The sequence below is a fragment of the Polyodon spathula genome, chromosome 3 (genome assembly GCF_017654505.1).
Source record: "Polyodon spathula isolate WHYD16114869_AA chromosome 3, ASM1765450v1, whole genome shotgun sequence".
Taxonomy (NCBI): Eukaryota; Metazoa; Chordata; class Actinopteri; order Acipenseriformes; family Polyodontidae; genus Polyodon; species Polyodon spathula.
In genome coordinates, this window is record NC_054536.1 from 65,431,102 (window position 1) to 65,458,938 (window position 27,837).

Genomic DNA, 27,837 nt, shown 5'->3' on the forward strand with positions numbered 1-27,837 from the left:
AAATTATATAAATTTGTAATTTTTTTAAATGCCATTTGCAGTGAAGGGTCCAGTTAACAAGAAAAAAGAGTAACCCACCTCACTAACCTGAACAACTTCTGTCTGTATCAAGTACTTCCACACCCCCATCCATCTTCAACCCCCTACTGCTTAAAATAAAGTAAATAATGATGAATAGAGATCTGAATACAGTGTCATCTTTACCTCTTGAGCTGACTGGTCTTCACATCTCTTCATCTCATATGGTGACAATCTGGGCAGTAAAGCAGGAAAAGAGGAGGGGAGTGGGAACTTGACAGTAGGGTTCCCCATCTTTTAAGTATCATGAACAGCATATCTGCCATGAACTGCATGAGATGAAGCCTGACTTTGTTTATTCTAAATTGGCTCCAGTTTAGCCTCAGGCATGACAGGAATTCTAAAAACAGCAATTCAAACACTTAAATATGGTTACTTTTTAATTGTAAGTACAATAAAGTATGCAACTGTTCACTTTTCATTTGAATATAGCTGATTGTTTAAAACAGTGCTTTCATATATCTGATTAAAAAGTCTTACTATACACTGAGTGTACAAAACATTAGTAACACCTGCTCTTTCCATGAAATAGACTGACAAGGTGAATCCAGGTGAAAGCTATGATCCCTTATTGATGTAACCTGTTAAATCCACTTCAATCAGTGTAGATGAAGGGGAGACAGGTTAAAGAAGGATTTTTAAGCCTTGACACAATTGAGACATGGCTTGTGTATGTGTGCCATTCAGAGGGTAAATAGGCAAGACAAAAGATTAAAGTGTCTTTGAACAGGGTATGGTAGTAGGTACCAGGCGCACCGGTTTGAGTGTGTCAAGAACTGCAACGCTGCTGGGCTTTTCACGCTCAACAGTTTCCAGTGTGTATCAAGAATGGTCCACCACCCAAAGGACATCCAGCCAACGGCAGGCCAGTGGTCGAAAAACTGACACGAATTGTGTAGAGCAACAGACGGGCTACAGTTAGTCAACTGACAGTCCAGTTCCATATTCGTTCCAAAAGACCCATAAAAGAATGCACAACTCGTTGTACCTTTACACCAATGGGGTATGGCAGCCAACGACCTAACAGAGTTCCACTTCTTTCAGCAAAACACAAGAAGCTGCGGTTGCAGTGGGCTAAGGAATGAAAACATTGGACACTGGAGGATTGGAAAAACATTGCCTGGTCTGATGAATCCCGGTTCCTGCTGTTTCACGCTCATGGGAGGACTAGGGTATGGAGAAAACCACATGAGTACATGCATCCATCATGCCACGTGTCAACACTGCAGGCTGGTGGTGATGGTGTGATGGTGTGGAGTGTGTTTTCATGGCACACATTGGGCCCCTTGATAAAAGTGGAGCAACGTTTGAATGCCACAGGATATCTGAACATCATTGCCAATCAGGTGCATCCCTTCATGGCAGCAGTGTATCCATCTGCTAATGGATTTTTTCAGCAGGATAATGCCCCATGCCACAAGGCTAGGATTGTCCAGGAATGGTTCCACGAACATGACAGTGAATTCAGCTTACTGCAGTGGCCTGCCCAGTCACCAGATCTCAATCCAATTGAGCATCTGTGGGATGAGATGGAACAAGCTATTCGGAGTAGAGATCCACTACCAGCCAACTTGACACAACTGTGGGATGCATTGGAGTCAACATGGGCCAGCATTCCTGTGGAACGCTTTCGACACCTTGTAGAGTCCATGCCCCGACGAATTGAGGCTGTTCTGAGGGCAAAAGGAGGTGCAACTCAATATTAGGAAGGTGTTCCTAATGTTTTGTACACGCAGTGTATGTGCTCAACTTGTTTTGCCCTGTCCCTATACTGAGACAAAACATGAGGATTTTCAAAATGAAATTCTATGAGAGCTTGACATACTCTTATTCAGATATGTAAACAAGTAAAGACACTCCTCTTTCATAAACATTAAAATTGCAGAGAACAAAACCCTCGACAGAAACATTGGGTCTCACAGAAAGTGATTGTTTTGCTCTTTTGAAATGCATATGTGTCAAGGCACATTCCATATAGCAAACATGTACAGTACTGGAAGTGGGAGAGCCCATTAAACAAAGCATTTTCTTTTTTTTCTTTTTTTTTTGCTAAAATCCGTCGAACCACCTTTTGTCTCCTCAAAACTGAAATTATTGGTACTGTATTTTTGAGGATAAAAGAACCCAAAGGTGGATAATGATCTTCATAAACAGCACAAATGCGGATGCAGGCACTGAGCAAGCAATTGAGTGAATCAGCTAAAGGACTCCCCTCTCTTAACAGCTGGATGAGAAGGGAGTCTATTGTAATTCTTACAGTTAAATGCAGAAGCCTTCCACAACAAATCTACAGTACACTAGAGGGCCACCTGTCACGCCATTGTTGAAAGCGTCTAAATCTGCTGCTGCACTGAAGCTGAATGATCTGCTAGTAGGCATAATGCTTGTAACATCACCCATTAAGCTCTAGTGTAGTCATACTATATGTTGTTGTGATCTTTGTTGGCAAGTCAAGAAAAATAATTTATTTGCTGCAGTCATTTCCACCTATACCTGCTCACACCCTTGAGTACCTGGAGCAGGCTTTGAGTAGCTTAACAATACATCAAGGCTCAACGTAATATTACTTCTACAGTACAACACATCATCCTCTTGTACATTTATTTTAAATAATTCAACTGAATGCAACTGTGACTGCGTTTTTTTCTCACAGTACTGTATGGTTTACAGCTGTGTTTTTCTCTGGTAAACTACAATACAGCGCATGAAAGAAAGATAGATCACAATGAAGAAAATATCTCCCTCTGCCAGTAGTAGAGGAAGCATGGGGGACTGTAATAACTGAGGACCAACACATAAAATAGTAGGTTGGTATGACAGAAATGGTAGTTTAAATTCATTATAGCTATTCTTCATATTATACATTTTCCATCTAAAGGGCACATTCTTCAAGGCTTAGTTTTCTTGGTTATACAAGGCCTGTGGGAATCCCTTGATATCAACAAACCAGAAATTTCGATTTGAAATGCACTGATGTCATGTCAATATAATTTTTTTTTTTTTTTTTTTTTTAAGTATGCTACATAAATCTGAGTATATTCCAATGTACAGCCAATGCATTTAATATTATACACAAACACCTCCTCAACAATAATGTAATTTAACATTTAGTTTGATTCAATAAAACAGGCATGACTTTAAACTCACCCTGTAAAAAAAGTATGTATAGTCAATAATCCCTTGTTGGAAGATATTAGTCCAATCATATTAAGCACAAAATCACCCAGTTGCACAACCGTGTGAGAACATGTAATGACTGTGTTAGTAGCTTACAAATAAATAAATAAATAAAAGCAATCATCAGCTGTGCCAACAAATGCAACTAAGGCTCTTCAAGGTCAGTGTGAAACAGTTGCTTATTGCTTCGTCTAATTTCCAGCCCTTGCACTGAGAAGGTTTGCCGCAGAATGAAGGCTCCCACAGCGTAGCACCCACAGGGTGGTGCTGCGTGCACAACTTGTAATAGAAGTCATCATTATATGCTACAGCCCGATCACATGATAAGGGTGATAAATTTGGGTTCTAAAAAAAAAGTTTATTTCATAACAATAACCAAACCCTAAATCTAAAGTATGTGGGTTATTGGCCATAACTTTAACTACACACAACAATAATCTAACCCTAAACCTAAGGTTCATGGGATATTATGGTCACGAGGTAGGGCTGTTGTGGGTGAATGAAGCACTGTGTAAACTGCGAGTTGCGCACGCAGCACTACCCTGTGGGAGCTACGCTGTGAGAGCCTTCGTTCTGCAGCGATGTACCCTTGCTTGCACTAGCAACAGAACACAGCATTCTAAACAGGAAGCCATCTGACTGAATCAAACTTTCCCATCAATACAATGACAAGAGAGGCATCAAGCATGTCTTGTTTCTGATCTGTTTTGCTATAAAATGAAAATAAAAGAATCTGATTTTAGAAACATATGACTGCCAGCAAAGTGGAAGTCTGCAGCATTAGTACCCTGCGGGGCTTGTGAGTCAATAGCACAGCAACATACATCCCACAATTATTCAATACAATTACAAACAGACGTCAAAAACCAATAAGAGGCCCAGGAAGACTGACTAAATTATCAAACCGCATTAGCTGTAGAAAAAAATACCTCGTTACAAATAACAGTTTTACTAATATTAAGAAACATAGCATTAAATGGGTAAATTGCTTCAAATTCAAACTATGGTTTGGAGATCTGCTGCTCCAACAGTAAGATATAATAATGCCCATGCTCTATAAATACACAGCTCTACTTAGGTTTAAACTAACCTTGAGAATCCATGTTTTTCAGCCACTGTTTATGCTTCCTCGATGAATAATTTTTGCATGACGACTCCACCTGCTATACTATATCAAAGAGCAGATGGGGACAACAGTGTTGAAAGGTCATGGTGTAAAATTCAAGGGGTTTTCCAAGCAGGTTAAAAGCCAGGTATAGACATGTAACGATTAGATCTCAAAACTGGAGCAACTGAATTACTGTGCACTGACTGGTAGAAATAGGGAATTGATTTGTGTATGCATTTTATTAAAATATGGGCTAGTTTATCAAATTTCATCGAGAATTCTATTTTTCTACAGTTTTTTTTTTTTTTTTTTTTTTTTATTGAATTTTATGTAGTCAACAGTGGCCATTTACTTTCCAAAAAAAAAACTTAATTGTAAAAACAATTAACCTTTCAACCAGTATGCTTAAAATGTGATGCCCTCATGTGGCCTCAGGAATGCAACACTTTTCCACTCTTGTACATCTGAAAGTTTTTTTTTTTTTTTTTTTTTTTTAATGGTCAGGTTTCCTCCCTCTTGACTCTGAAGCAACAATTAACAATTGAATCCACAGTATGGCACAAGCATTTGAAGAACATGAAGCAATATTTTCTGTTCTCTTTTGTTTGTTTTACATATCCCAATCACAGACGTCCTTAAAAGTAAAAATGAACTGTTAATTTTCTAGATAAATAAAGACGACCTGAAGACATTGTTAAAAAAAAAAAGAAAAAGAAAATAAGCAATAAAGGTTTTCATGCAAGGCTTTATTTTTTTTCTCTCTTCATCAGAAAAGGCTAAAATGATGTTCATGTTTGTGCAACCCTTCTGTAATGAAACTTAGATCCAACGGTCACTGGAGACGAATCTCTCACGAATCAATACAGTGCACTAGCGACATCTGGGATTGGAAAAAAGCTGACAGCCCGTTGCAATTCTGCCTGCGTGCTGGATCTTAAGCTTATACAGTACCAAATGTCAGGCATTTAGACATCACAATGTTGTAGGATCATGGAGCTCAGGCATTCCATATTACCATTATGTTTATCCAAATGATTGTATCTGAATACTCTGCTGTTCAAATAAAATATATGGCATGAAAAACAAAATCTATTACAACTATTTTAATGATCCAAACAGTACTGATATTATATCTGCCAGTACTTACATCAATTGTATAGGTCCAACACATTTTAAACATTTTGGAGACTGAACAAGTACAATTAATTTACATTTTTAAAAAAACAATCAATTTGTTTCTGCATGGCCATTTCTTTCTTAACCCCCCCCCCCCCCCCCAAAAAAAAAAACAAAAAACAAACAAACATATATTGGTTCTACTGACACCTGTAACTGATTTGCAGGGAACAACTCATTTAAGGCACTGTGTTGTTATTTTATTTTTAAAAAGTGACATCTCACACGAGTTATATACTGTATCTACTACTGTAACCTGTCTGACCTGCGCACGTTGCTATATTCGTTTTTGATTCGTGTGATGATGTCATGGCATGTCCACATGTTTCAAATGTGCTCAATTCATTTCCTGCACAGTGTATTACTGCAGCACTCCTTTCAATTGCCGATGCATGGAATGAGAGCACATCAACTGATCCTGACTTTACACCCACTAACACCTTACTGTCTGGCTGCGGTGATGTCAGCACTCCAAGTCACACACAGTTATTCCTCATTCCGCATTGAAGAAGATCAGAAAAAAAAGCAAAAGTGGCTAAACGTACTGAAACTTGAACATATTTTGTCTTAAAATGGAGCATCTATCCTGAGATATTGTACTTTGGGAAACTATTTAAAAAGCCTATACATATTGTCTTCATCCCTTTATTGCATCAGACCTAATCAGAACAACAACTGGGTATATTGAGGACCGATAAAGGTATCAAAATCTGTAACAAATGCTCTTTGATGATTGAATATATGCCATCTAATGCAGAGTCACCAACTGAATTAACAGTTTCTTTATTTTAAAAGATATACTGTATATAATTTAACAATGTATCTGAGAGACATACAACACTGCAGTCTATGTGCCGGAAATAAGGAAACAAAACATTCATTTGATCAAAAGTAAACATGAAATCAAGTTTATATTTCAATGATCAGGCATACATAATTCTACACCTTTTAGCAACATAATTTATTACAGTAGCAGTTTTACTACTGTATTTATTCACATATTTACTTCAATAAATATAATTCATTTGTAACAAAAATCAACTTGAAAAAACGTAAAACTGGAAGATCCTGCATATATGAAAGGCTGCAGACTTGGTAATCTGCTTTTGTGCCTACAAATCAAATAAAGTTTTTACATTCACCTTAAAAAAAACTTTCCTAATTAAAAATAAATTTAGTCCATAACAAATTCAATTTTATTTCAAGTGAAGAATGTAAGCCTTAATAAAATATGTATTTATATAACTATGTCATTGAAATTATTAATAATAATAATAATAATAATAATAATAATAATAATAATAATAATAATAATAATAATAATAATAATATCTATTACATAAGATAAATAAATTACTGGATGGAGAGGGTGGCACATTACATTTATATTAGATTCTATGATAAAAGCCTACACCAAACTGGGACAAAATACTCTATAATCCCCACTCAACCTAGAAAACGCTGATCAACCAATCTGCTTTTAAGACCAATAGGTCCTGGCTCCTGTATCAACATGGCAATTTGTATATACCATCTTAAATCCCCACCAGAACCCATTAATCCAGGCTATTTCTATTATTTTTTATTTATTTTTTTGCATGAAACATTATTCAATAGTGACTGGACATGTTTTGTATTGATCCATACGGATCAAAAGACGATGGCCCCAATAACAGGATTAAGCTGATGCATGCTTTGGACCACAGATCATTTTAAAATGGAGAAGCATGTGAAACCTACAGAAGGTACAATATTACCCAGACACACATTTGTTTTGCACAACAAAAATCCCATGAAATTCCTAATGTATAACATATACTTCATTATGTATTAAAGGAAAGATGTAAAGCCTTTTTCATTGATGTAAAATATGCTTTCTTTCATCTTGAAATCATCCAGTTTTTAGACTTGTTAACTTTTGCTTCCGTATGCCTATCCTGTACCTCACATCATAATGTACTGTAACACACAATTGAATGCTTTATTAAGGACTATATCCTTCAGCGTTCATTAACTGTCATAAGTAGCCATCCATCCACTCATTTTATTTAAGCCCAGAGTTATGACTAGCATATCCCAATGTAATTAGCATGACTTCATTCCACAGTAGCTTATATTTTCTCATCATGTCTTACAATTTCATTTTGAATGTCCCGTTGGAAATAAGCTCTGTTTTGTTTCAAACCATAATTCAGTTGCTTAAGAAAATGTGAAAGCCTGCCAGGAACCACAAATAAACAGATATTAAATTAGTTTTTTTTTTTGGTTTTTTGTAGTACTGTATTCATAATGGTGAACATACTCATTATTTACTTAGTTTTTTTTTTTCTGTATACCAGAATGTAAGGAATAAGACTTTTTTTTATTTTTATTTTAAAGTACTATTGTAATAGTTTTTAAATGAATGCGATAGAAAGGCCATTCAGCTGTAATAAAAACTCATTTGACTACACTGTGAATTAATTACAGTAATGGCTTTGTTTAATTTAGTTCTGAACAGGGGGTAGAAAATTACACTTGCATATTTTCTTGTAAAATACTAATATACATTAAAAAAACAGAATCTAAAATAAAGGGCAACTGTTTTAAAAAGTCCCTCTGAAAGATTTTCTATCATCTAGTTGTTAAGGACAAAGGGTCAAGCTGTGTACTGTGGCTGTGAAATCCCACATGCATCGTTTACTCTTCCAAGTTCCCAATCCTATACTGAAAGCAGCAATCAAATCAATTGTTCTGTCTTATCCTGTTTATGTACTGAAGTACACTTTCATAAACTATGGAAACTTTGCATGAAAGCTACATAGATCTTTTTTTTTTTTTTTTCCTATCTTAAGCCTGAATTAAACATGTTCTTTTTAATGCTAATCACAGCTACGTTCCCATGAGGAAAGGGTGGCAGGAATGTGTTTTCAAGCTGTATTCATTTCTAAATATTATCTTCCAACTTTCACAAACCTTTTTTTTCTTAAAGCTACTGTAATTTGTTCCAGTAATACAGAATGTTTGGTTTGTTTATGCACATTTACGGAAAAACAGTAATTTCCATAAACTACCTAGTCTTCCATTCAATATTATTTAAATAGTTACAACTATAATTTCTAATGGGCACATAGCATATTGATAAGCCTTAGCCATCCTATTTCTTCCCCTCAAATGTGCTTTGACTTGTGCAGTCCTCCACCCCCTGTAGAAAGCAATTCTATTCTTAGTGTTCCACACCCAGTATTTAATTATTCAAACACAGGATGAAGTTTACTTACCCTTCTTGGATCACTTCAGTCAGCAACTGTCGTTTGGTCATGTGTAACACATACAGCAATGAAACCCCTGAATTGGTGTGATACTACTTATCTTTTCAAACCTTTATTATTGTTATCTAACCATGGAAAGAACCTGAGTGCTGCATATTTACTATAAAAAAGTGACTGCATTTTAATAAACTATTTTAATTTAGTTTGAGAGTTAAAAGTGTTGCAGTAGCAATGTCATCTTTAAATCGTACTGAAACTAAAGTAACAAACAACTTTTTTGTTTGTCTTAGGGAAATGCTGCCTCTTAATATAGTGTAAAACTGTAGTGTCAGCCTGAAGTTGACCATCCTACTTGTTTTTCTTTTACAATGACTACCCTTAATATAATTGCTGTTTCTAATGGCTTTTTTAAGCAATCTTAACAACATATCTATTTAAAAAGCAACAACTGCACCTACTGTACACCACAAAATTAAATATATTCAACATTCTTTAAATTAAATCTAAAAATATGTTATCAAAATAGGAATCTATAGGGCCTAGTTGTAAATAACTGGAAAACCGTCCTTCATAAATTAAATTACGATCACCACACCTCAGTGTTATCATAATGTTTCTTTGGAAAATCAATTCAAAACTGGTGTGCAACCTTCCCAGCTGATCAGTGCAAACATTTAAACAAGACAGCAGTGCCCACCTGCTACTAGAAAGAGTGAAAATGATTTTTTATTACTCAAAGTGTGAATCCCCCACTGCAAAAACATTAGACTGATCTTAGTCATTCTATTGCTATGAAAGTACAGTTAGAAATACATTTTGAACAATGATATTTCAGTCAGGGTCCAAAAAGCACATAACACCACTCTTCAATGGGTCTTAATGCTACTATTTATGGGGCCAAATAAGGCATGTTTTATTCGTACCATTGTTCTGTTTCTATTAAAACTGTGAGCATATTTAATCAGGTACGCTACAGGCGTGCACATACCTTTGAATCCCATACATTTTTACATAATAAACAACATCATAAATATACCAAACTAAAACTACTGGCATTTACTCTTATCTTCAATGGAAATAGGAAACTATGTGTACTTGAGAAAGTTTCATGAGTGTAATTAATGTATCATCCAGTAAACTACTATTGGACAATCAATCAAGTGACCCAGACCGTGAAAAGGAGTAATTAAGGGTTTCACCAAAGATTGCAATATAGAGTCAAACGTAGTTCCCCATAAAGTTTTGCGGGCTATTAAAGGATTTAGTTTTTGATACCTGCTTCTAAACTATACTGCTGCAGTAATAACATGAGTGTAGAATAATAATATTAGTTTTTACTGTTAGCTTGTTATTCAGGCAGATTCTAACAGCAATTTTAAAAATAGTTTAAATTGAATGTTTAAGTATGACAACTCATTGCTTAAAAATAAAAGGGTACACACAAATCACTCTAGGGCAAGGCACATACTTGCATGTCTAAAAAACTGAGGTTCCGTCAAGGTTTTCCTGTTTAATTTTTTGAGATGTCTGTTTCCTCTTAAGAGAAAGTATAAATCAAAAGTAGGGCAGCACCCCATAGAAAAAAACATAATTGCAATCCTATTGGTACAGTAAGAATAGTTTATCCAAAATCAGTGTAGGCCTACACCATACTTTTTGTATGCATGTTGATGTAATGTAGGAGAAAGAAATAAGGAGGCTAAATTTAAGAAACCACTTGAATTATTAAAAAGTATCCATGCAGTTATAGTTTCAGCTTGCTTGCCTCAAGGCGATACATTTCTACAGGACAACAGCTTCCCGTTGATGTGACCAGGAAGCTGCACACCAGTAATACAAATTCAAAGTGAACATTCTTCAGAACAAATTCAGAAATATGACAGCTTTTTCCACAATAGATGCAATACATCTATCTTGGCTTTTTAAAACAGGACATGTATTGCTCGGGAGATCAATATCTTTGTTCTCCTTGTTCCTCAAGACCTGACAGACTTAATGTGCTGTGTTGATGGCTAACTCACCTGCCACTGGCATTTAATGCATATTCCATTAAATTAATTCACTCATTTAATTAAATGTGCTGCACCTTTACAGACTCTTTTCCAGACCTGTTTCGACAAGTGTGTTGTAAAGCTTGGTTGAGTATGTGATGTGAATAAGAAAACACAAACTGTTGGTGATAGCATAGATATTACAATAACATGTCACACCGCACATGTCGTGTACCATACTTACAAGACACATAGAAGAATATACAAGATAAAATCATTCAAGTATCAATATTCATAAGAAAACGTTATTGATTATCATAGATATATTTGAACAGAACTTTGTACTAGTAAAAAATATATATATATATTAAACTTGCTAACAGACATGTTAAAACAATCTACAGTAAGTACCACATATTCAATGGCAGTGTAAAATAAGCAGATTTAAAATTACATTTAACTTCACCTGTCTCTTCAACACAGACCCAGCATTCCTTAAAATAGAAAATAAAACCAATGGTAGTACACCAGGCAGACTTTCATTCTGTAAACTATTACTGTTTACAGTTCAGCAGAGCCCTGTACAATATCCACTTACATTTTTAGGATTCTCCAACTTAGAGCACAAGCTCCTATACATATTAAAAAGCTACAGAAAGAAACCAGTGAAAGGCCCTTTATAAGGAGAATGGAATCATCTACTGCATGCTTAGGGCTGTGTTGCTGACATGTTACTTTAGTTGTTCCCAAGCATACCAGTTCATATTACTCTTCATTGGGTGTTACATTTGAAATCCCAAAATATGTTTTCTTAACTATGAAATTCTATACTTACCTTTTAGCACAGCCCAACTACTTTTTAATCCACAGTACATATATTCAGTATTTTAAGCTATACAGGTTACTGTATTGCTTAAAAAGCAAGATCAGGGGAGAGCGATTTATGTAGACACTGACAGTAGAAATAACATAATATGTAAAACGTGATCAATAAAAGAAAGAAGCGATTGTAGTAAAAAAAAAAAAAAAGTTAACAAAATATCAATTTCAAAGGCTTTGCTCTACAGTATATCCGCTGTTGTTTTTAATACCTGGCAAACAGCTCCTTTCCAAATATGTATGCCAGTTTATATATATATATATATATATATATATATATATATATATATATATATATATATATATATATATATATATATATATATAGTGAGCTTAATTTATGATTTTTTTTAATTATTGCCCTACGTTTAGTTTAACCTCGACAAACAATACAGTAAACAAATAAAACACGACCTGTGTTATATTTAAGGACACCTCCCAGTAAATGAATAAAGAGAAACGAAGGCTATGCTAATCTCATCTGAACACCTACTTCACAGATATGAATGTACACATTTGGACACCTTTTCATACATAGCAAACCAGCTCTATTCTGATAACTGTTTACTTTCAGTATTATATGAAATGAACGCTATCACAACGAACATAACACAACCCCTCAAAATATAACAAACAAGCTTAAAAATAGAAAGTAAATGATCTTACCAAGCACCGCCTCTTCAGCAATAGACAAAGGGGTCTCTACGGGTAAAATCCATGTATTGTATCTAAATATCGACCTATTTAGTGAGTTACTCTATCGTCTGTACTTTTCGTTATGAAATGTCTCCCAACAGTCTAACTTATTTATTATCGTAAAAAAGATATATGTTTCTTACTGTTTGGTAAATTCCTGCTGTGTTCTGTCTGCATGTAAAGGTTAGAAGTTAGGTTGTTTTTCCTGGTACTCTTTTTCCCCTGCTGTTTCACTTGTTGTATTACAGTACATGAGACTGCGTGACGTTCCCGCGGCCTTTTTGCTAGGACAAGTCACTCCAAAAGTTGTACAATTCAAGTCCCACCCCTTACACTGACTCAGAGCAATCAAAATCATAGCTACAGCCAGGTAACTACTAATGCCCAGCTCAGTATTGAACAAATAAACCAAAATTATATCCACTGCTTCAGACTTTATACAGTATGTGGTTTCAAATAAACTACTGCTCACCAAACATCTCCACGAATCAGTTTTTAACATGTATTTGTTGTACACAGAGCGTTTGTAGTCATGTTTTAATACATTAGGAAAAAAAAAAAAAAAGATCTACAAAGTCAGCCTGGGTAAAATATTAAATACTAATCCAATGCTAAAGTCAATGAAAAAATAACATATTTCTGGCTTAGAGCCCAGTCAATACCACACATAAATATACTGTATTGGTATTGCTTTTAGTAGTGTAAATTAAGTTTTGTTCTCATTTTAAAACTAGTCTCTAGTATAACTGGTCATGATAAATGTGCTTTCTTGCAGTGCAAGCCCACAGCATACAGTACAGGCCAATTGGGCGAGTGCAGAGGTGTTCAAGGAGCAAAACCCAGCCAGAGTTCTCCTGGAACAGCATTATGTTACTGAATAAGTCCATTGTGGTGCCGAAATGGCCATTATACCAATATGTCTGGTTCTGATGGTCAGCAGCCTTGTTCATAGCCTAACAACAAGCTGCTCTGCGCAGGCACAGAATCGTTTTTGCTTTCTTGTTGAATAAAGTATATAATGTACTGTGCTCACAAGTCTTACAAGCTTAGCTATGCATCACGACTTGTACACATTCTACTTAAAAATATTATATGTGACCTGAAATGTACTCCTCGACACCTCATTTCTTCACCGTAGGTCTAACCAATGTTACAAAAACATTAATTATTATTACATTTTTTTTATTATTATTATTATTATTATTATTTGCTATAAATACTGAATTGAGTTACTGTTATTCGCAATAAAGAAGAAACAATAATTACCAACAATGCATCTTCCTCTACGTGTATCAGGGCCACACTAGGGCCTTGCTAGAAGAAAGAGCCCAAGGGAGCTTGTCTCCACAAAAGTAAAAAAAAATGAAGGGGCAGTGGTCATACGTTTTCGATTACTCCCTGAATCTATAGGAACTTTGAACCCAGCCCTCCCGATTGCTGGAATCATGCGGTCATAAAACTTGATATATAATAAATCAACATATTAACGGCACCTCGTTTGAATAAGTATTCAGCTTTTACAATAATATTGATTTATGACGTGTAGGATGTGAAATAATTCCCACAAAGCAAGTACTAGTATTTCAGTCAGGCAGCACTGAACATCACAGTAAAGAGTATTAGAAGCAATCAGCATTGTTGGCTGTATTGTCGGTCTTTCACTTGAATAGGCGGTATATGCACTTCTTTACATTGCGTTTCTTTAATCTTTCTAGACAGCATGCAGAATCAGCATATTTAAGTAAACACAGGCAACTGCTGCTTTAGTATTCCTCCGTGCTCTCAATCTCCAAAAACAAATTTAGTATGCAAAGGTAATAAAGTGATACCAGGGTGTCGATAACAAAGGGTCTATTGACCTTTACTTGATCCCCAAATGTGTTTGAAATAATGTAATAATCACCTAGAGAAATGACATTTTATCACAAAGCAACCTTTCTTAAGGAAAAATAATTGCTAGAAAATTAAGGTTTAATAACGACATTAAACTAAAATAATGTGTTTAAATGGTCTGACCTATTTATGGATAGAGATAAACGGTCCTGTTAAATGACAGATGTTTATCTTGTAATCTGTTTTTTCCTGTAAGCGCGAGATGGCCGAGTTTCATCAATTGCAACATCAATATCAATTTTGAGCGTCGCGTGACGTGTTTCGAGCAGCTAAATGGCCTTGACAAAAAAAAATCTGAAATAGTTTTTACTTTATAAATGCTAATTTGTTCTCCCTCAACTCCCACTGGCGTTTATGTATTTGCATTACAAATTCCACAGGTTACGCCTTCTCAGAAAAATGTAACCGAACAATGACTTGGTTATAAATAATAATCTACTGTATGCATATGGTTAGCCTTTGGACAACAACAGCTAGAATGTTTTTTTATATACGGTGTATAACATACATTTGAATAATATTATACTACATTCCGTTTGCCAATAATCACTTTAAGAAAGCATAATTGCATTATTCGGCATACAAATGTAATTCAGTAGGTTATTTATAAGAGTCGCCTATCGTATAAAACATCCAGGCGTCAGCTAAATAAAACTGCCCTGATGTATTATCATACCTAATGCACAAGGGTTGCTTTTTTGAGCAAACAAGGACTGATTGCCATTCAATACCAACCCTAACTCCAATATCTCATCCTTTAGCTCACAACAAATGTATCTAAATACATACAGGACTTTGCCTGCAAGATTAATGCGAACGTCCAAAACCTCCATCAAATTAGACATCAAGTCACAACATTTTCAACATTTTCAATTACTGGTTATCATTCTTTGAAACATCATACAGAATACTTTACTTCCTTAGAATTTGCATACAGCTAATTCCATTATTTTTTACAGCTTGAGTTTCCACGGTGACGTATTATTACATGCATTTAGCATGTCTGTAAATTAAGACATGTTATTTGGTCAGTCCCTTTACTTTAGCGTCCACCGTCATTATTAAAATTATGATCTGTCAACCTCCAGCTTCCTTTTACAAACTGTCTTCTTCACTTGTTTTTACAGTCCAATGCATACAACTGAAGGTAATATAATTCCATAAATAACCATAATACATTGCATACACATATTGAATCAATTAAATTTGGTGTCCCTTAATAATTTTAAAAGGGCTATTCTAGTTCGGTTGCCGTAAGACATCAACACTGTCTCAACATATGTACTTTAATAAAGTACTGAAACCCATTCCATGTCATAATGTAAAAATAGCGCCGTTGCTACGAACTCTACCGCTCTCAGAAGGATTATTACTGGTAACAACATTCTCAACCACAGCTACAGTTTAATGATGTGTTTTTAGTTAAAGCAATAGAAAGTTTATTTTATTTTATTTTTTGCTACCATTGCTCAAAGTGATAATTACTTAATAGCGCCCGTAACCATATTTCAATTAAGCTTCAATCGCTCAATAACGTCATTATTGCAATTCGATATTTAAACCTACCTTTGTGTATATTGAACATTTCAGTAAGGACAGAGGGATAAAGAAGCTGAAGGTGAAACCATGCGCTGTATAAGGAAAGATCTGCCCATGATTGCCTGCGCCTGCTCCATTCTTCCAAAGGGGATTTCTTTAAATCAGAAGCGAACTGTCTGGTAAAAACAGTTTGCCAGCAGCCGCTTTTAACATCGTGGATGTAAGATAAATGCACAAAACTAGTAATATCGTTGAATAGTTATGCCATTTAAACTGATGTTTAATAATGCATTGTTTTGTTGCCGTTAGGGTTATTTAACTTACACCTGAACCAACAATGGTTTCTCCCGTATTAAATGCGCGCACACACACACACACACACACACACACACACACACACACACACTGTTGTCTCATCAGAACAAAGTTCGTGTAATGTAGGGAAAGTATTGTTGTCTGAAAATGTGTCACACTCAAAAAATAATATGCCATTAATAGAACTGACACATTTTATTCTTAGATTTGCCATCATTTTTGTATCCTGGAAATGACTGTAAATATGCGTTGAATTGCATTTACAATGGGTTCTTGTGCTATACATTTGTTATTTGTTTTAAGACCCATGCATATCAAAAAGTATTTCTGACATTTAAAAAAAAAAAAAGGAATACATTTAAGGAAGCATTAAAAGCAGGCTTTAAATATGATAGGGGTTTTTTTTTTTTTTTTTTTAAAGGTAAAATATTAAATCAAAGTTAAAGTTAAAGTTAAATTTTTTACATTATCCCTCTTTAAAAAATAAAATGGTGATGTGATGTTTAATGGGGACCTTAAAATATTTCTGACGTTCACAGTGGGAACTAAGGAAGCATTTGTAAGCTCATGTTACCAGACGTTATTAAGGACTAGGCATGGAGAGTATACTTGTGTTTGTCTCGTGTTAAATGATGACGTCGAATTAGCTAGCAATGTCGTTTTTGTTACTTAAGACGTACCGTCGATACAGTAAATAAAGTTACTTTAACAAACACGAAGGTTACAACCTTACGCACTACATTCTGTTGTTAAACAAAACAAAACACACTCACACACACACAAAGTATTTGCGAATATCTATAGTTTCTCTTCATGACAGGTTTCTGATTTACAAATTTGAATAGCATTCCTGCAAAAGGTCGCTGCAGGTCTCTGCCTGACTGAGTGGGATGGGAAGGGAACAAATGCACATTTTCAGTAAACATTTTTGTATTATATATATATATATATATATATATATATATATATATATATATATATATATATATATATATATATATATGTGTAGCGTGCATGGGGGTAGGCAGCAGCAGGGCTGGTAGGTGACGTAATCACATATAAAGACACCGGCTGTTTTGTACAGTGGTATTGGCGCTATGCTTCAGTGTGAGAGGTCCTGGGTTCGCGTCCGCTGTGTGTGGTTTGCCTTGCCCTGTGTGATGCGCCTGCCTACGTTAACCTATTTCGCTATATATTATCTATTGTAGCGTGCATGGGGGTAGGCAGCAGCAGGGCTGGTAGGTGACGTAATCACATATAAAGACATAAGCCCGATATACACTCCTTGAAAAGGAGCCGGCTCTTTTGTGCAGTGGTATACATTGTACAATATATACATTGAAAAAGTATTCAGACCCCTGACCAATTCTCTCATATTACAGAATTACAAATGGTACATTGAAATTTCGTTCTGTTCAATATTTTTTTTTTTTAAACACTTAAACTCAAAATCAATTATTGTAAGGTGACAATGGTTTTATGTTGGGAAATATTTTTAGGAAAAATAAAAAACTGAAATATCTTGCTTGCATAAGTATTCAACCCCCATACATTAATATTTGGTAGAGCCACCTTCCGCTGCAATTACAGCTTTAAGTCTTTTGGGGTAAGTATGTACCAGCTTTGCACACAGTGTCGGAGTGAATTTGGCCCATTCTTCTTGGCAGATTTGCTCCAGGTTGTTCAGGTTGGTTGGACGACGCTTGTGGATCACAATTTTCAAATAGTGCCACAGATTCTCAATGGGATTGAGATCAGGACTTTGACTGGGCCATTGTAGGACATTCACCTTTTTGTTCTTGAGCCACTCCCATGTTGCTTTGGCCTTGTGCTTGGGGTCATTGTCCTGCTGAAAAGTGAATTTCCTCCCGAGATTCAGTTTTTTAGCGGATTGAAGCAGATTCTCTTGCAGTATTTTCCTGTATTTTGCTCCATCCATTCTTCCTTCAAGATGCCTAGTCCCTGCTGATGAGAAGCATCCCCACAGCATGATGCTGCCACCACCATACTTCACTGTAGGGATGGTGTGTCTTGAGGCATGGGCAGTATTAGGTTTGCACCACACATAGCGCTTGAGTTTTGGCCAAAAAGCTCTATCTTGGTCTCATCTGACCACAAAACCTTTTCCCACATCGCAGCTGGGTCACTCTCATGCTTTCTGGCAAACTCCAGATGCGATTTCAGATGGTACTTTTTCAGTAATGACTTCTTTCTTGCCACCCTCCGATACAGACCAGTGTTATGCAGAGCTCTTGATATGGTTGACTGGTGCACCATTACTCCACTCCCAGCCATTGAACTCTGTAGCTCCTTCAAAGTGATTGTTGGCCTCTCTGTGGCTTCTCTCACAAGTCTCCTTTTTGTTTGAGCGCTGAGTTTTGAGGGACGGCCTTTTCTTGGCAGTGCCTGGGTGGTGTGATGCAGCTTCCACTTCCTGATTATTGATCCAACTGTGCTCACTGAGATATCCAAAAACTTGGATATTATTTTGTACCCTTTCCCTAATCTATGCATTTGTATTACTTTATCTCTAACTTCTATAGAATGCTCTTTGGTCTTCATTTTCCTTCAGATTCACAGCCTTACCAATGATCCTTCAACAGTGGAGTTTTTATCCAGAAAATGTGACAGCAACTTTAATGGTTCACAGGTGGAGGCCAATGGTAAGGTAATTGTGTCCTCGTTAGGGCAATTTCTTTCATCGGTGCAAACTGGGAGCTTCCATAGCACAGGGGTTGAATACTTATGCAAGCAAGATATTTCAGTTTTTTATTTTTCTTAAAAATATTTACCAACATAAAACCGATGTCACTTTATAATAATTGATTCTGAGTTTCAGTGTTTAAAAATAAAATATCAAATACAATGAAACTTCAATGTACCATTTGTAATTCGGTAATATGAGAGAATTATATGGTCTGAATACGTTTTTGCAAGCCACTGTGTGTGTGTGTGTGTGTGTGTGTGTGTGTGTGTGTGTGTGTGTGTATATATATATATATATATATATATATATATATATATATATATATATATATATATATATATATACCTATATATATAGCCCATAAATGCCTGTATTTGTTGTGGAGCTATTCAAATGACACTGTTAGTTCGTAGGGTAAATTATTTTCTTCTGAACAAAATATCAGTTGTGTGTGGAAGGAAGCTTACAGGTCTAACATGATTAATTCATGTTTGTGGAGAAGCAGGGCAACAATGCCTGTAATTTTGAAGGAAGAAATCCCTTTTAACACAAATAGATCCTTCTGTGTAGGCTATACTGTATATGGATTTTTTTTTTCATACAAGAATAACATATTCCCAGTGCTTACACTAAACAGCCTGTAAGTTTTAGTGCAGCAAGGCCAACTATGCTGGCAAAGTATGTTTTGGTAATGTATTATACTGTATTTAAGTAAATGGCCTCAGGTTATGATCATTCATTACACAACATATTTCTTATTTCCCAGCCCCTAAATTATTAAATTTTTTTATTAAATTCCTTTCTTTGCATTGAATGAAAACTCAGTGACATCTTATTCTTTAATTTTAATATAACCTTCTGAATAATAAATGTTTTTTTTTTTCAAGGTGGATCAAATAATGGCAGATGCTGTCAGTTCAAATGCATTTTTGAGCACATTCACAGAATATGTAATAGGGAAAAATGGATTAATAACTATTATTTGATTAAGATAATACTACATAAAATAAAGCAAAGGCAAAAAGTTATGCATTCCTTTGGTGCGTCCTATAGTTCAGCCTTGATTGACAATCTGGTTTGTATACATTCCCCAAATAGAGATTATGCTCCCGGGAAACAAACAAACCCATCCCCCTCTTGAAACTTGCTTACACTTGCATCTGTGTCATTCTGTGATTAGCAGTTATACTCTCTCTACTACATACAGCAGACATATGTTATAAATTGCATGTTCAAGCTTAAGAAGAGCTAGCCTTTTTTGTAAACTTTTGTACATTTAAGCACTAAATAAAGCTGCTAGTATAGCAGTGTTACAAGCTAACAGACTTCTATTGTGTGTTGAGCTTTAATTCTACCCATAATGCATTATTTAAAATTTTAATGATAGCTTTTTTTTGTTGTTGTTTTGATGTCATTCTCTGTTTCTGTGTTTGTCGGCAAATTCAATTGAATTAAGCTGATAAATACACCCATATGATTTTGTATTGAGGGTGGAGGGAGGCATTATTAAGACATACGTTTTCTCAGTCAAGTTCTTTTTTCAATTACATTTCATGAAATTCTCTGTTAAGAGAAACAGTTTAGTTAAGTTTTCTTAGGAAATAATTACTGTTTTGGGGAATTGCAGTTGTTTTCCAACTCCCAAGTTTACCAAGTTTACTTTCTCGAAGTTGGAATCATGGCAAGTTGCACCATTTCTCCACTGGCCTTCACTATGGCAGTGGAAGTCATTATTAGAGCTTCAAAATGCATAGTGGGAGGAGAATGGCTTGCTTTTGGCACGAGACTGCCACCCCTTAGAGTATACATGGATGAGATGACCACAACGACTACTATGGTAGCCTGCACCAATTGGTTACTTGGCAAACTAGCACATAACATCAGATGAGCAAGTATGCAGTTCAAGCCCGCAAGTCAAGGAGCATCTTCATCACCAAAGGTATCGTCATCACCAAAGGTATTGATGGCGAGGCCATTCCAATAGTGTCAGAAAAGCCTGTAAAGTCTTGGGAGGTGGTACAGTGGGGATTTAAAGGACAGTCTGAGTGTGAGAGGTGAGACAGCAAGCAGTGCAAGGGCTGAAGAGGATTGACAGTTGTGCACTACTGGGTAAACTTAAAATCTGATGCTTTCACTTTGATCTTCCAAGGCTGCGGTGGCTGCTTACTGTGCATGAGGTTTCCCTGTCAACAGTAGAGATTGGGGGCCTTGATTAGTTCATACAGTAGCTCATACAGTGTGGGCAATTTCACTCTCTGTAAATCTAGGAAGTGCAGGACATCAGATGTATGGAATTACTTAATTAGCTGTATAACCCCCTTCATGGGTAGTTGGGGGGGGGGGGGGGGGGGGGGGTAGAGCCACCTTTCGCTGCAATTACAGCTTTAAGTCTTTTGGGGTAAGTATGTACCAGCTTTGCACACAGTGTCGGAGTGAATTTGACCCATTCTTCTTGGCAGATTTGCTCCAGGTTGTTCAGGTTGGTTGGACGACGCTTGTGGATCACAATTTTCAAATAGTGCCACAGATTCTCAATGGGATTGAGATCAGGACTTTGACTGGGCCATTGTAGGACATTCACCTTTTTGTTCTTGAGCCACTCCCATGTTGCTTTGGCCTTGTGCTTGGGGTCATTGTCCTGCTGAAAAGTGAATTCTATGCTTTTAGATGTAGCTATGAGCGCTTTCTTTTGGTAGAATTAATAATCATTGGTATTTTTCTCTTGGATGAAACAATACCTAGTATGTTGGTGGCTTTATATTATATAACTAGTGTGTGTTCTTGTTCCTAGTTATGCATATCATCATCAACATAGTTAGCAATACTGATATGACATACAAATATAACCCAAGGGACACACAAAGCTCATTTTAACATAGTAACTGATGAATATAAGCAAATGTAGACCCGTTTTACTGATAATTATGATTGACTCAGTGTGGTAGGATAGCCGGGAGGACAGAGACTCGGAGACAATAAAACTGTAGTGAAAGCACTGCTGCGCTGTTTTAATCCACAAAAAAAAAAAAATCAAAAAGTCAAACAAACACTGCTCACAGAGCCAAAAATAAAAGGACAAACAAAAAACTGTTCAGGCTGGGCAGAGCCTTCATCGAACTTCGTAACAAACCAGCACACTAACACTCACCCCAAAACACCTCCCCCAAACAAAGTAATTTCCCCCTTTTTATAACATGTGGCTGGAGCCTAATTATCAATTATTCAATTAGCCCCAGCCACATTCTCACATGTATTTTGGCAGGGATAGGAAATTAACCCCATCCCTGCCAACCACCAACAAATCACCGCACAACAATATTTACAAACAGGGCCCTGCCCTGCCACACTCAGTAATGAAAATATAAACAATTAATTAGTATTAAAAACAAGACACCTACCAAGGACCCACAAAAAAGGAGCTGAATCTGTGCAGAAAATGCCCTAAATAGTCTTGCTACCAATACTGTGACCTCGCGGCTGATTGTCTCACTCCAGACTAAAAGCTGCCGCACACCAATAATATTCTACTAAGTAGTACCATGCCTTCTGTTAAAATACTGTAAAGTTAGTACATAGCCACAATAGTGTGGTTTCAGACACAGCAAATGCACCTCTATGCCACGGTAATTAAATAATCCCTGAACAATGACAATCAATAATACTCTAGCCTTAATATGCTTCCGTGACTAGTTAACCAAGATCAGACTGATGAGGGGAAGGCAGGCATCTGAAATACTGTGAACCTGAGATACATTTCTTAAATATTTATGTTTAGTAAGTTTTAACATACTGTCTTTAAAAACTGCCAGATAAACCATTTTCTATACGTTAGCCTTTTCTTTTCTGTTAATCACATTGTGTTCACTGAAGTCTGTTACTACTGATGCACCCATACAGCCTGTCATTTTAGATGTGTCCTCACTGTTCCAAACACAGTTGACATCTTGTCTAATAATATGGAATAGAAACCACGTTGCAACAAGTAATATGCTAAAAATAATATACAGGCATAACTGCTTGATTCAATGATAATCAAATAACCAATGATAATGGGACTCATTTAGGGAAAACCTTAAATTAACAATGTTTTTTTTTTTTTATTATTATTTTTTTTTTTTTTACATGCTTCTTTATTAAAATACAGTATATTAATTTAAAAAACTGTTTAATTATGGATTGACAACCGGAATACTCGTTATCGATGCCTTCTTGTAAACGGATAAACTGTACTTGTTGGATGTATATAATGGTGTGTTAACATACCTACGTTAATATTTGTTAATATTCTACAACAATGTAAAAAATCCAAAGCAGCATATATATATATATATATATATATATATATATATATATATATATATATATATAAATTTGCAAATGTACATTCCTTTATTTAATTTTATCTTCAATGTATTTTAAACAGCAGGCTGAACAATGGTTCATTAACATGGTACTAACCCATTGATTTTTTTTAAATACAAATATCCTGTTTTTAAACCTTTAGACAGGAAGTGAGTTCTGTGAACTGTTAAATATAATGGGCTTATCATGTTACCAATATGTAGACTCTCTTTTCCTAGCTTCTCTTTCAAATATGCCCAAAACAAGCCTTATTTAAAAAAAAAAAAAAAAAAAAAAAAACATTTTCAAAGGGGAAGGAGCTTTAGCAGCTGTAGGCAAAAACCAATGTATAGAGAGAAAGACTTTTTGTAATGTGTCAAGTTACAGCATAGTGTCTGTTCACCAGTGGGGAGGAGGCTGTTTTGGTTTCTGCTTTCCATTTTTTGGATGGGAAACAATGATTCACTCATTTTTTTTTTAAATTGTTTTTAAAAAAACAACATTTCAGCCATTAAGGAAATTATTCTTATCACAATAAAATTGTCTGTGTTAAATAGTACATAGTTAACCATAAATTAAACATTAATGGTTGCTTCAAACAGATGGGGTAACATTTTCAAAACCTTTACACCAGTTTGTAAATTAAATACAAAATGTTAATGTTACAAATAGCTTGGGATTGCAGGAGATACCTTTAAAAGAAAGAAAAAAACAATTTCAGAGTAAACGCTTTAGAAACATGACCTACAGATGCTTATTCAAGGTCATTTACTTGTGTTGAACAAAATACATCTCTTACTGAATTTGCTGCGACCATTTTTTTTTCAAAAGTATAAAAACACCTGTAATGTAATCTTTACTTTGGAGTAATGGCTTCAGAAAAATCCCAGTGCTTTTTTCCCCTGTAGTTTTAATGACTTAGGTAATCATTTTCCATACAAAGAAAGCAGAGGTACAATTGATTTCTAAAGGCTTGGTTTTATTCAGTATTAAATGCACACATTCTAAAAAGAGTCATCTAGCTTAATGATATAGTGTCCCAATCAGGTTGAAATGAACTCTAGTGTTAGTTAACTCTACTTCAAAAAGGAACACGTTTGCAGAGGAACTATTAACCTTACAAAACTAATCACAAACTAGGCACACTTTTCAACCGCATGCAAATCTATATTACCATATTAGGGAACCAAAAATGTTTCAAGACCATAAGAAATATTTTCAGAGCAGAAAAATATTTCAAGAGCACAAAATATTTTTACAGCACAAAAAAACATTATAAAAGCAGAAAACATATAAAAATGGAATTGACTGATTAGTAATGGCCCTGCAGTTTTAAAAAAAGTATGGGTATATGCCTGGCTCAGGAGTAACTATGCACAAACTAAACAATTCTACAATGCTTCTGTGTGTAATCATTCATTCCCCAGGATGCTTCTGGAGTATTTACCCTTTAAGCAAAAAAAAAAAAAAAAAAATATGTAACTAATATTAAAACATTTCCTTAACATAATCTTGAATTGTTAATATAACTTTTCCGTTTCTAAAAAAAAAAGGTCCTGGACCATAACCCCCAGCGCCATTCAAAGGCTTGCAGCAACAAAAACCTCTTAGGGACGTTCATGAACCTACTCCTGGAGTTGTAGACATTCCCAGAATCCTTTTCAGTGGACAAATCTATAGCCTATGGTATTCACAGGACACCTTCTTATTCTCTAGTCAGCTGCTGATTTGCCTCTTTTTTCAGCATACTGTAAAGCACCAGAGACCACCAATTTAAAGTGTGTTTCTATGGAGGAATGACCCCGTTTAAAATATGATTCATTAATACCGAGTATGAATCTGAAAAGGATACTATGTTCATGGTGAGGGTATAACCTATCTACACCCTTCACATACGTCACCTATCAACTGGAATGACATATTTCAATGTACTTGGCCCCTGTATTATAGTATCGTATTAGCTGACCACCATGTAATCCTCTATAAGTATTATTCATGAAAACTTTAATTAATGTAGACACACAGATTCTGTGATGTTAAATGAAGTTAATTTCTTGGTGTCAGTCATGGTACTAATTCAAATGTTCATTTTACCTACATAGCCTTTAGTGCTTAAACATGAATTTGCTTATTAATAAATTACATTCACTCCATGCTACATTATAGTCATTCTGTGTACCATGTTTGCAGGTTGCTAGTAAAAAAAAATGTTGCTGGTCTTAAAGTATTCTTTAAATGGTAAGAGATTGAGGAGCAGGTTCTGATTAAGGAGCTGGTAGTCCTATAGGAAATCCATATGCAACTGACTGGAAAATAGAAAACAGCTGACAATATGGTTTGAAAATATTTTTTCATGGCTCCAAAACACATTTTTTATGCTGCCTCAATATATTTTTTTCCACGTAAAAATATTAAATGTGTTTTGCCCTTCTCATGCCCATCATACTAAATACAATAGGAAGGTTCCTATTATTAATGACTCAGGGAGCGAAACACAAAATAAAAAAGGGCCCTGTGAAAAGGATAGGTTTGTGGGTGACGTCAGACCAGGAAGAGACTGGACACAGTACTGGGGTATGAAGCACGAGTTTATTGCAAATAAAAGGTTTGAACATAAAAACACTTTTCAGTAACAAAACAAAATGCCACAGTGGATAAAATAAATCCCCAAACAGAGACACACAAACAAACAAGTATCAATTATTATATTTCTTTAGTTCTTACTGTCTCGCTCTCTCATTTCATCATTAAACACCCAACCTCATGCAGCCAAAGCTGCAGGTTTTTATACATGTGACCGTCTCCAGATTAGGAATAAATTAATCAATCTGGAGACAGTCACATTCATATCCATGCTGTAAAACAACAATAATAAAACATTGTGTATTTAAACACTAAACAATACATTTAAATAATAATAATACAAAATACACACAGGGGTGGTGTGTACCTTGCACATCCACATATCTTCAAATGAAATACCATTTGGGGTTTTATGGTTCCATTATGTACAACACCAATACTATTGAATAGTTATTATTAAACACGCTGGTTAATGATTCACTTTGCAGTCCCACTGGATTTCCAGTCAAGTCTATTAATATCCAAAGTGAAACCAATTTTTATTACATATTTTACAGTTACCATATTTTAAAAAATTACAATATAATCATTTGAATCACTTTTCCTATGCTGTGACTGATTCACATATTTTCATCTGTGGTTTTAAAAGTGTGTCACTGTTCTTTTGTAAATCAAACAAAGAACAAGGTATACCTGTTTTTCAAATAATTTAATTACAAACCAGACCCATAATACAATACATTAACCAAACTGACTAGTTTGCAGCATGAAAGTGTAAAGCAAGTTGTTCAATCACACTGTTCCCCAGGAAGGTTTTCTGTTTGGATATTTGTAGTTAAAATGAAACTGGTAAAATTACAAAAGGTATCTTCCTTTAATGTTGTCATAAATGTTTGTGTTGAGAAATGCTTGTGCTGCTGTGTTTGCTTCTTATGAAAATGTATTGGATACCGTTTTGTATATTTCCACTTTGACTACTTATTTTAAATCTAATTTTTATACAGCTTTCTTTTTTTTTTTAAATAGTTAATCTTGTTTTAACACTGTGTGGGACCATGGTGCTGCAGCACTATTGGGGTCAAATGAGAAAACTTCTGAGAGTTTAGTTGTCAAGAACATGTTCTAGATTGTGGTTAAAAGGGTGTCACACTGAAACAACTGTCTGTTGCAGTTACACTACTGCAGTTCTTTCAACTTTACCAAAGTATAACCAAGGTTTTAAAATTAACCATTTAAAAATGTGTTACCTTTTATTAGCACTAGCAAAATTATCATCAGTTTCCCTTATTTTGTAGTAAGTTCTTTTGGTTCTTTGCTTGTATATTGTACTTCAGTTTGGAATGCTGGTGTGCAGTTATTTCAAAGACAACAAACACTACAAGTTGCTGTTGCTTCCTGGTAGCTAATTCGCTTTATGCTGCTGTTGTTCCTACCCATTCCAGTAGTCTAGTTGCAACCGTGTGGCCCACAGCAAAGATACCAGGATGCAGAAGTTTATCTATTGCATTTTATGCGTAATATTTGCATATGTTGATTTAATGTAATAAAAACAAGCCATTGTAAATGTTATACCACAGCTAAGGGTTTGTTTTTACTATGCAAGCTTAAAAAGCATTGCTGAGCTAAATCTTTGTCAGAACTGGAGCTAATTAACGTAAAGAGCTGGAGGACAGAACATTTAGAGAAACTAGTGTTTAGCTAAAAGAAGATAGTGGTCAAATACAATTTTACACATCCCTAGCTAAATGCTATATGCTAGGGTGTGTTTTATTATATAGACTCGCAAGCATGTTATTTTTCTAGTTAATAAAACATCAGCTTTGCAAACATCACGAAACAAGAACGATGCATTTCCAGAGTGTAGCAATAGTCCACAAAAGAAAAAAAATCCTGAAGCCTGTGCATGCAAATGGATGTACTATTCCTCCCACAAGCCAAAATAAGTTAATTGCATGTACGCAATGGAAGCTTAGGTCAGGCAATGATTTGGTTTACATGCAGTTAAAAACTCAAAATTCTCTCTCCGTTATCCCGAGAATGCGATGCACATCCCATGCATATTCCTCACACTATAGCAAGTGAGCGACCAAAACATGGTACTGC

General features: G+C 35.4%; 1 protein-coding gene across 5 annotated transcripts in view; it reads right to left on the reverse strand.

The window, feature by feature from the left end:
- The window catches only part of LOC121313323 (zinc finger protein 516-like), a 61,216-nt gene extending 45,322 nt beyond the window's left edge, over positions 1-15,894 (reverse strand). For 2 of the 5 annotated variants that reach the window (XM_041245725.1, XM_041245728.1), the window contains exon 1: positions 12,327-12,579. The gene's annotated coding sequence lies outside the window, so the exon portion shown is untranslated. Of the gene's footprint in view, positions 1-12,326; positions 12,585-15,815 lie in introns of those variants that run through there. The other 3 variants (XM_041245727.1, XM_041245726.1, XM_041245729.1) reach the window with 3 other exon arrangements.
- Positions 15,895-27,837: the final 11,943 nt, after the last annotated feature.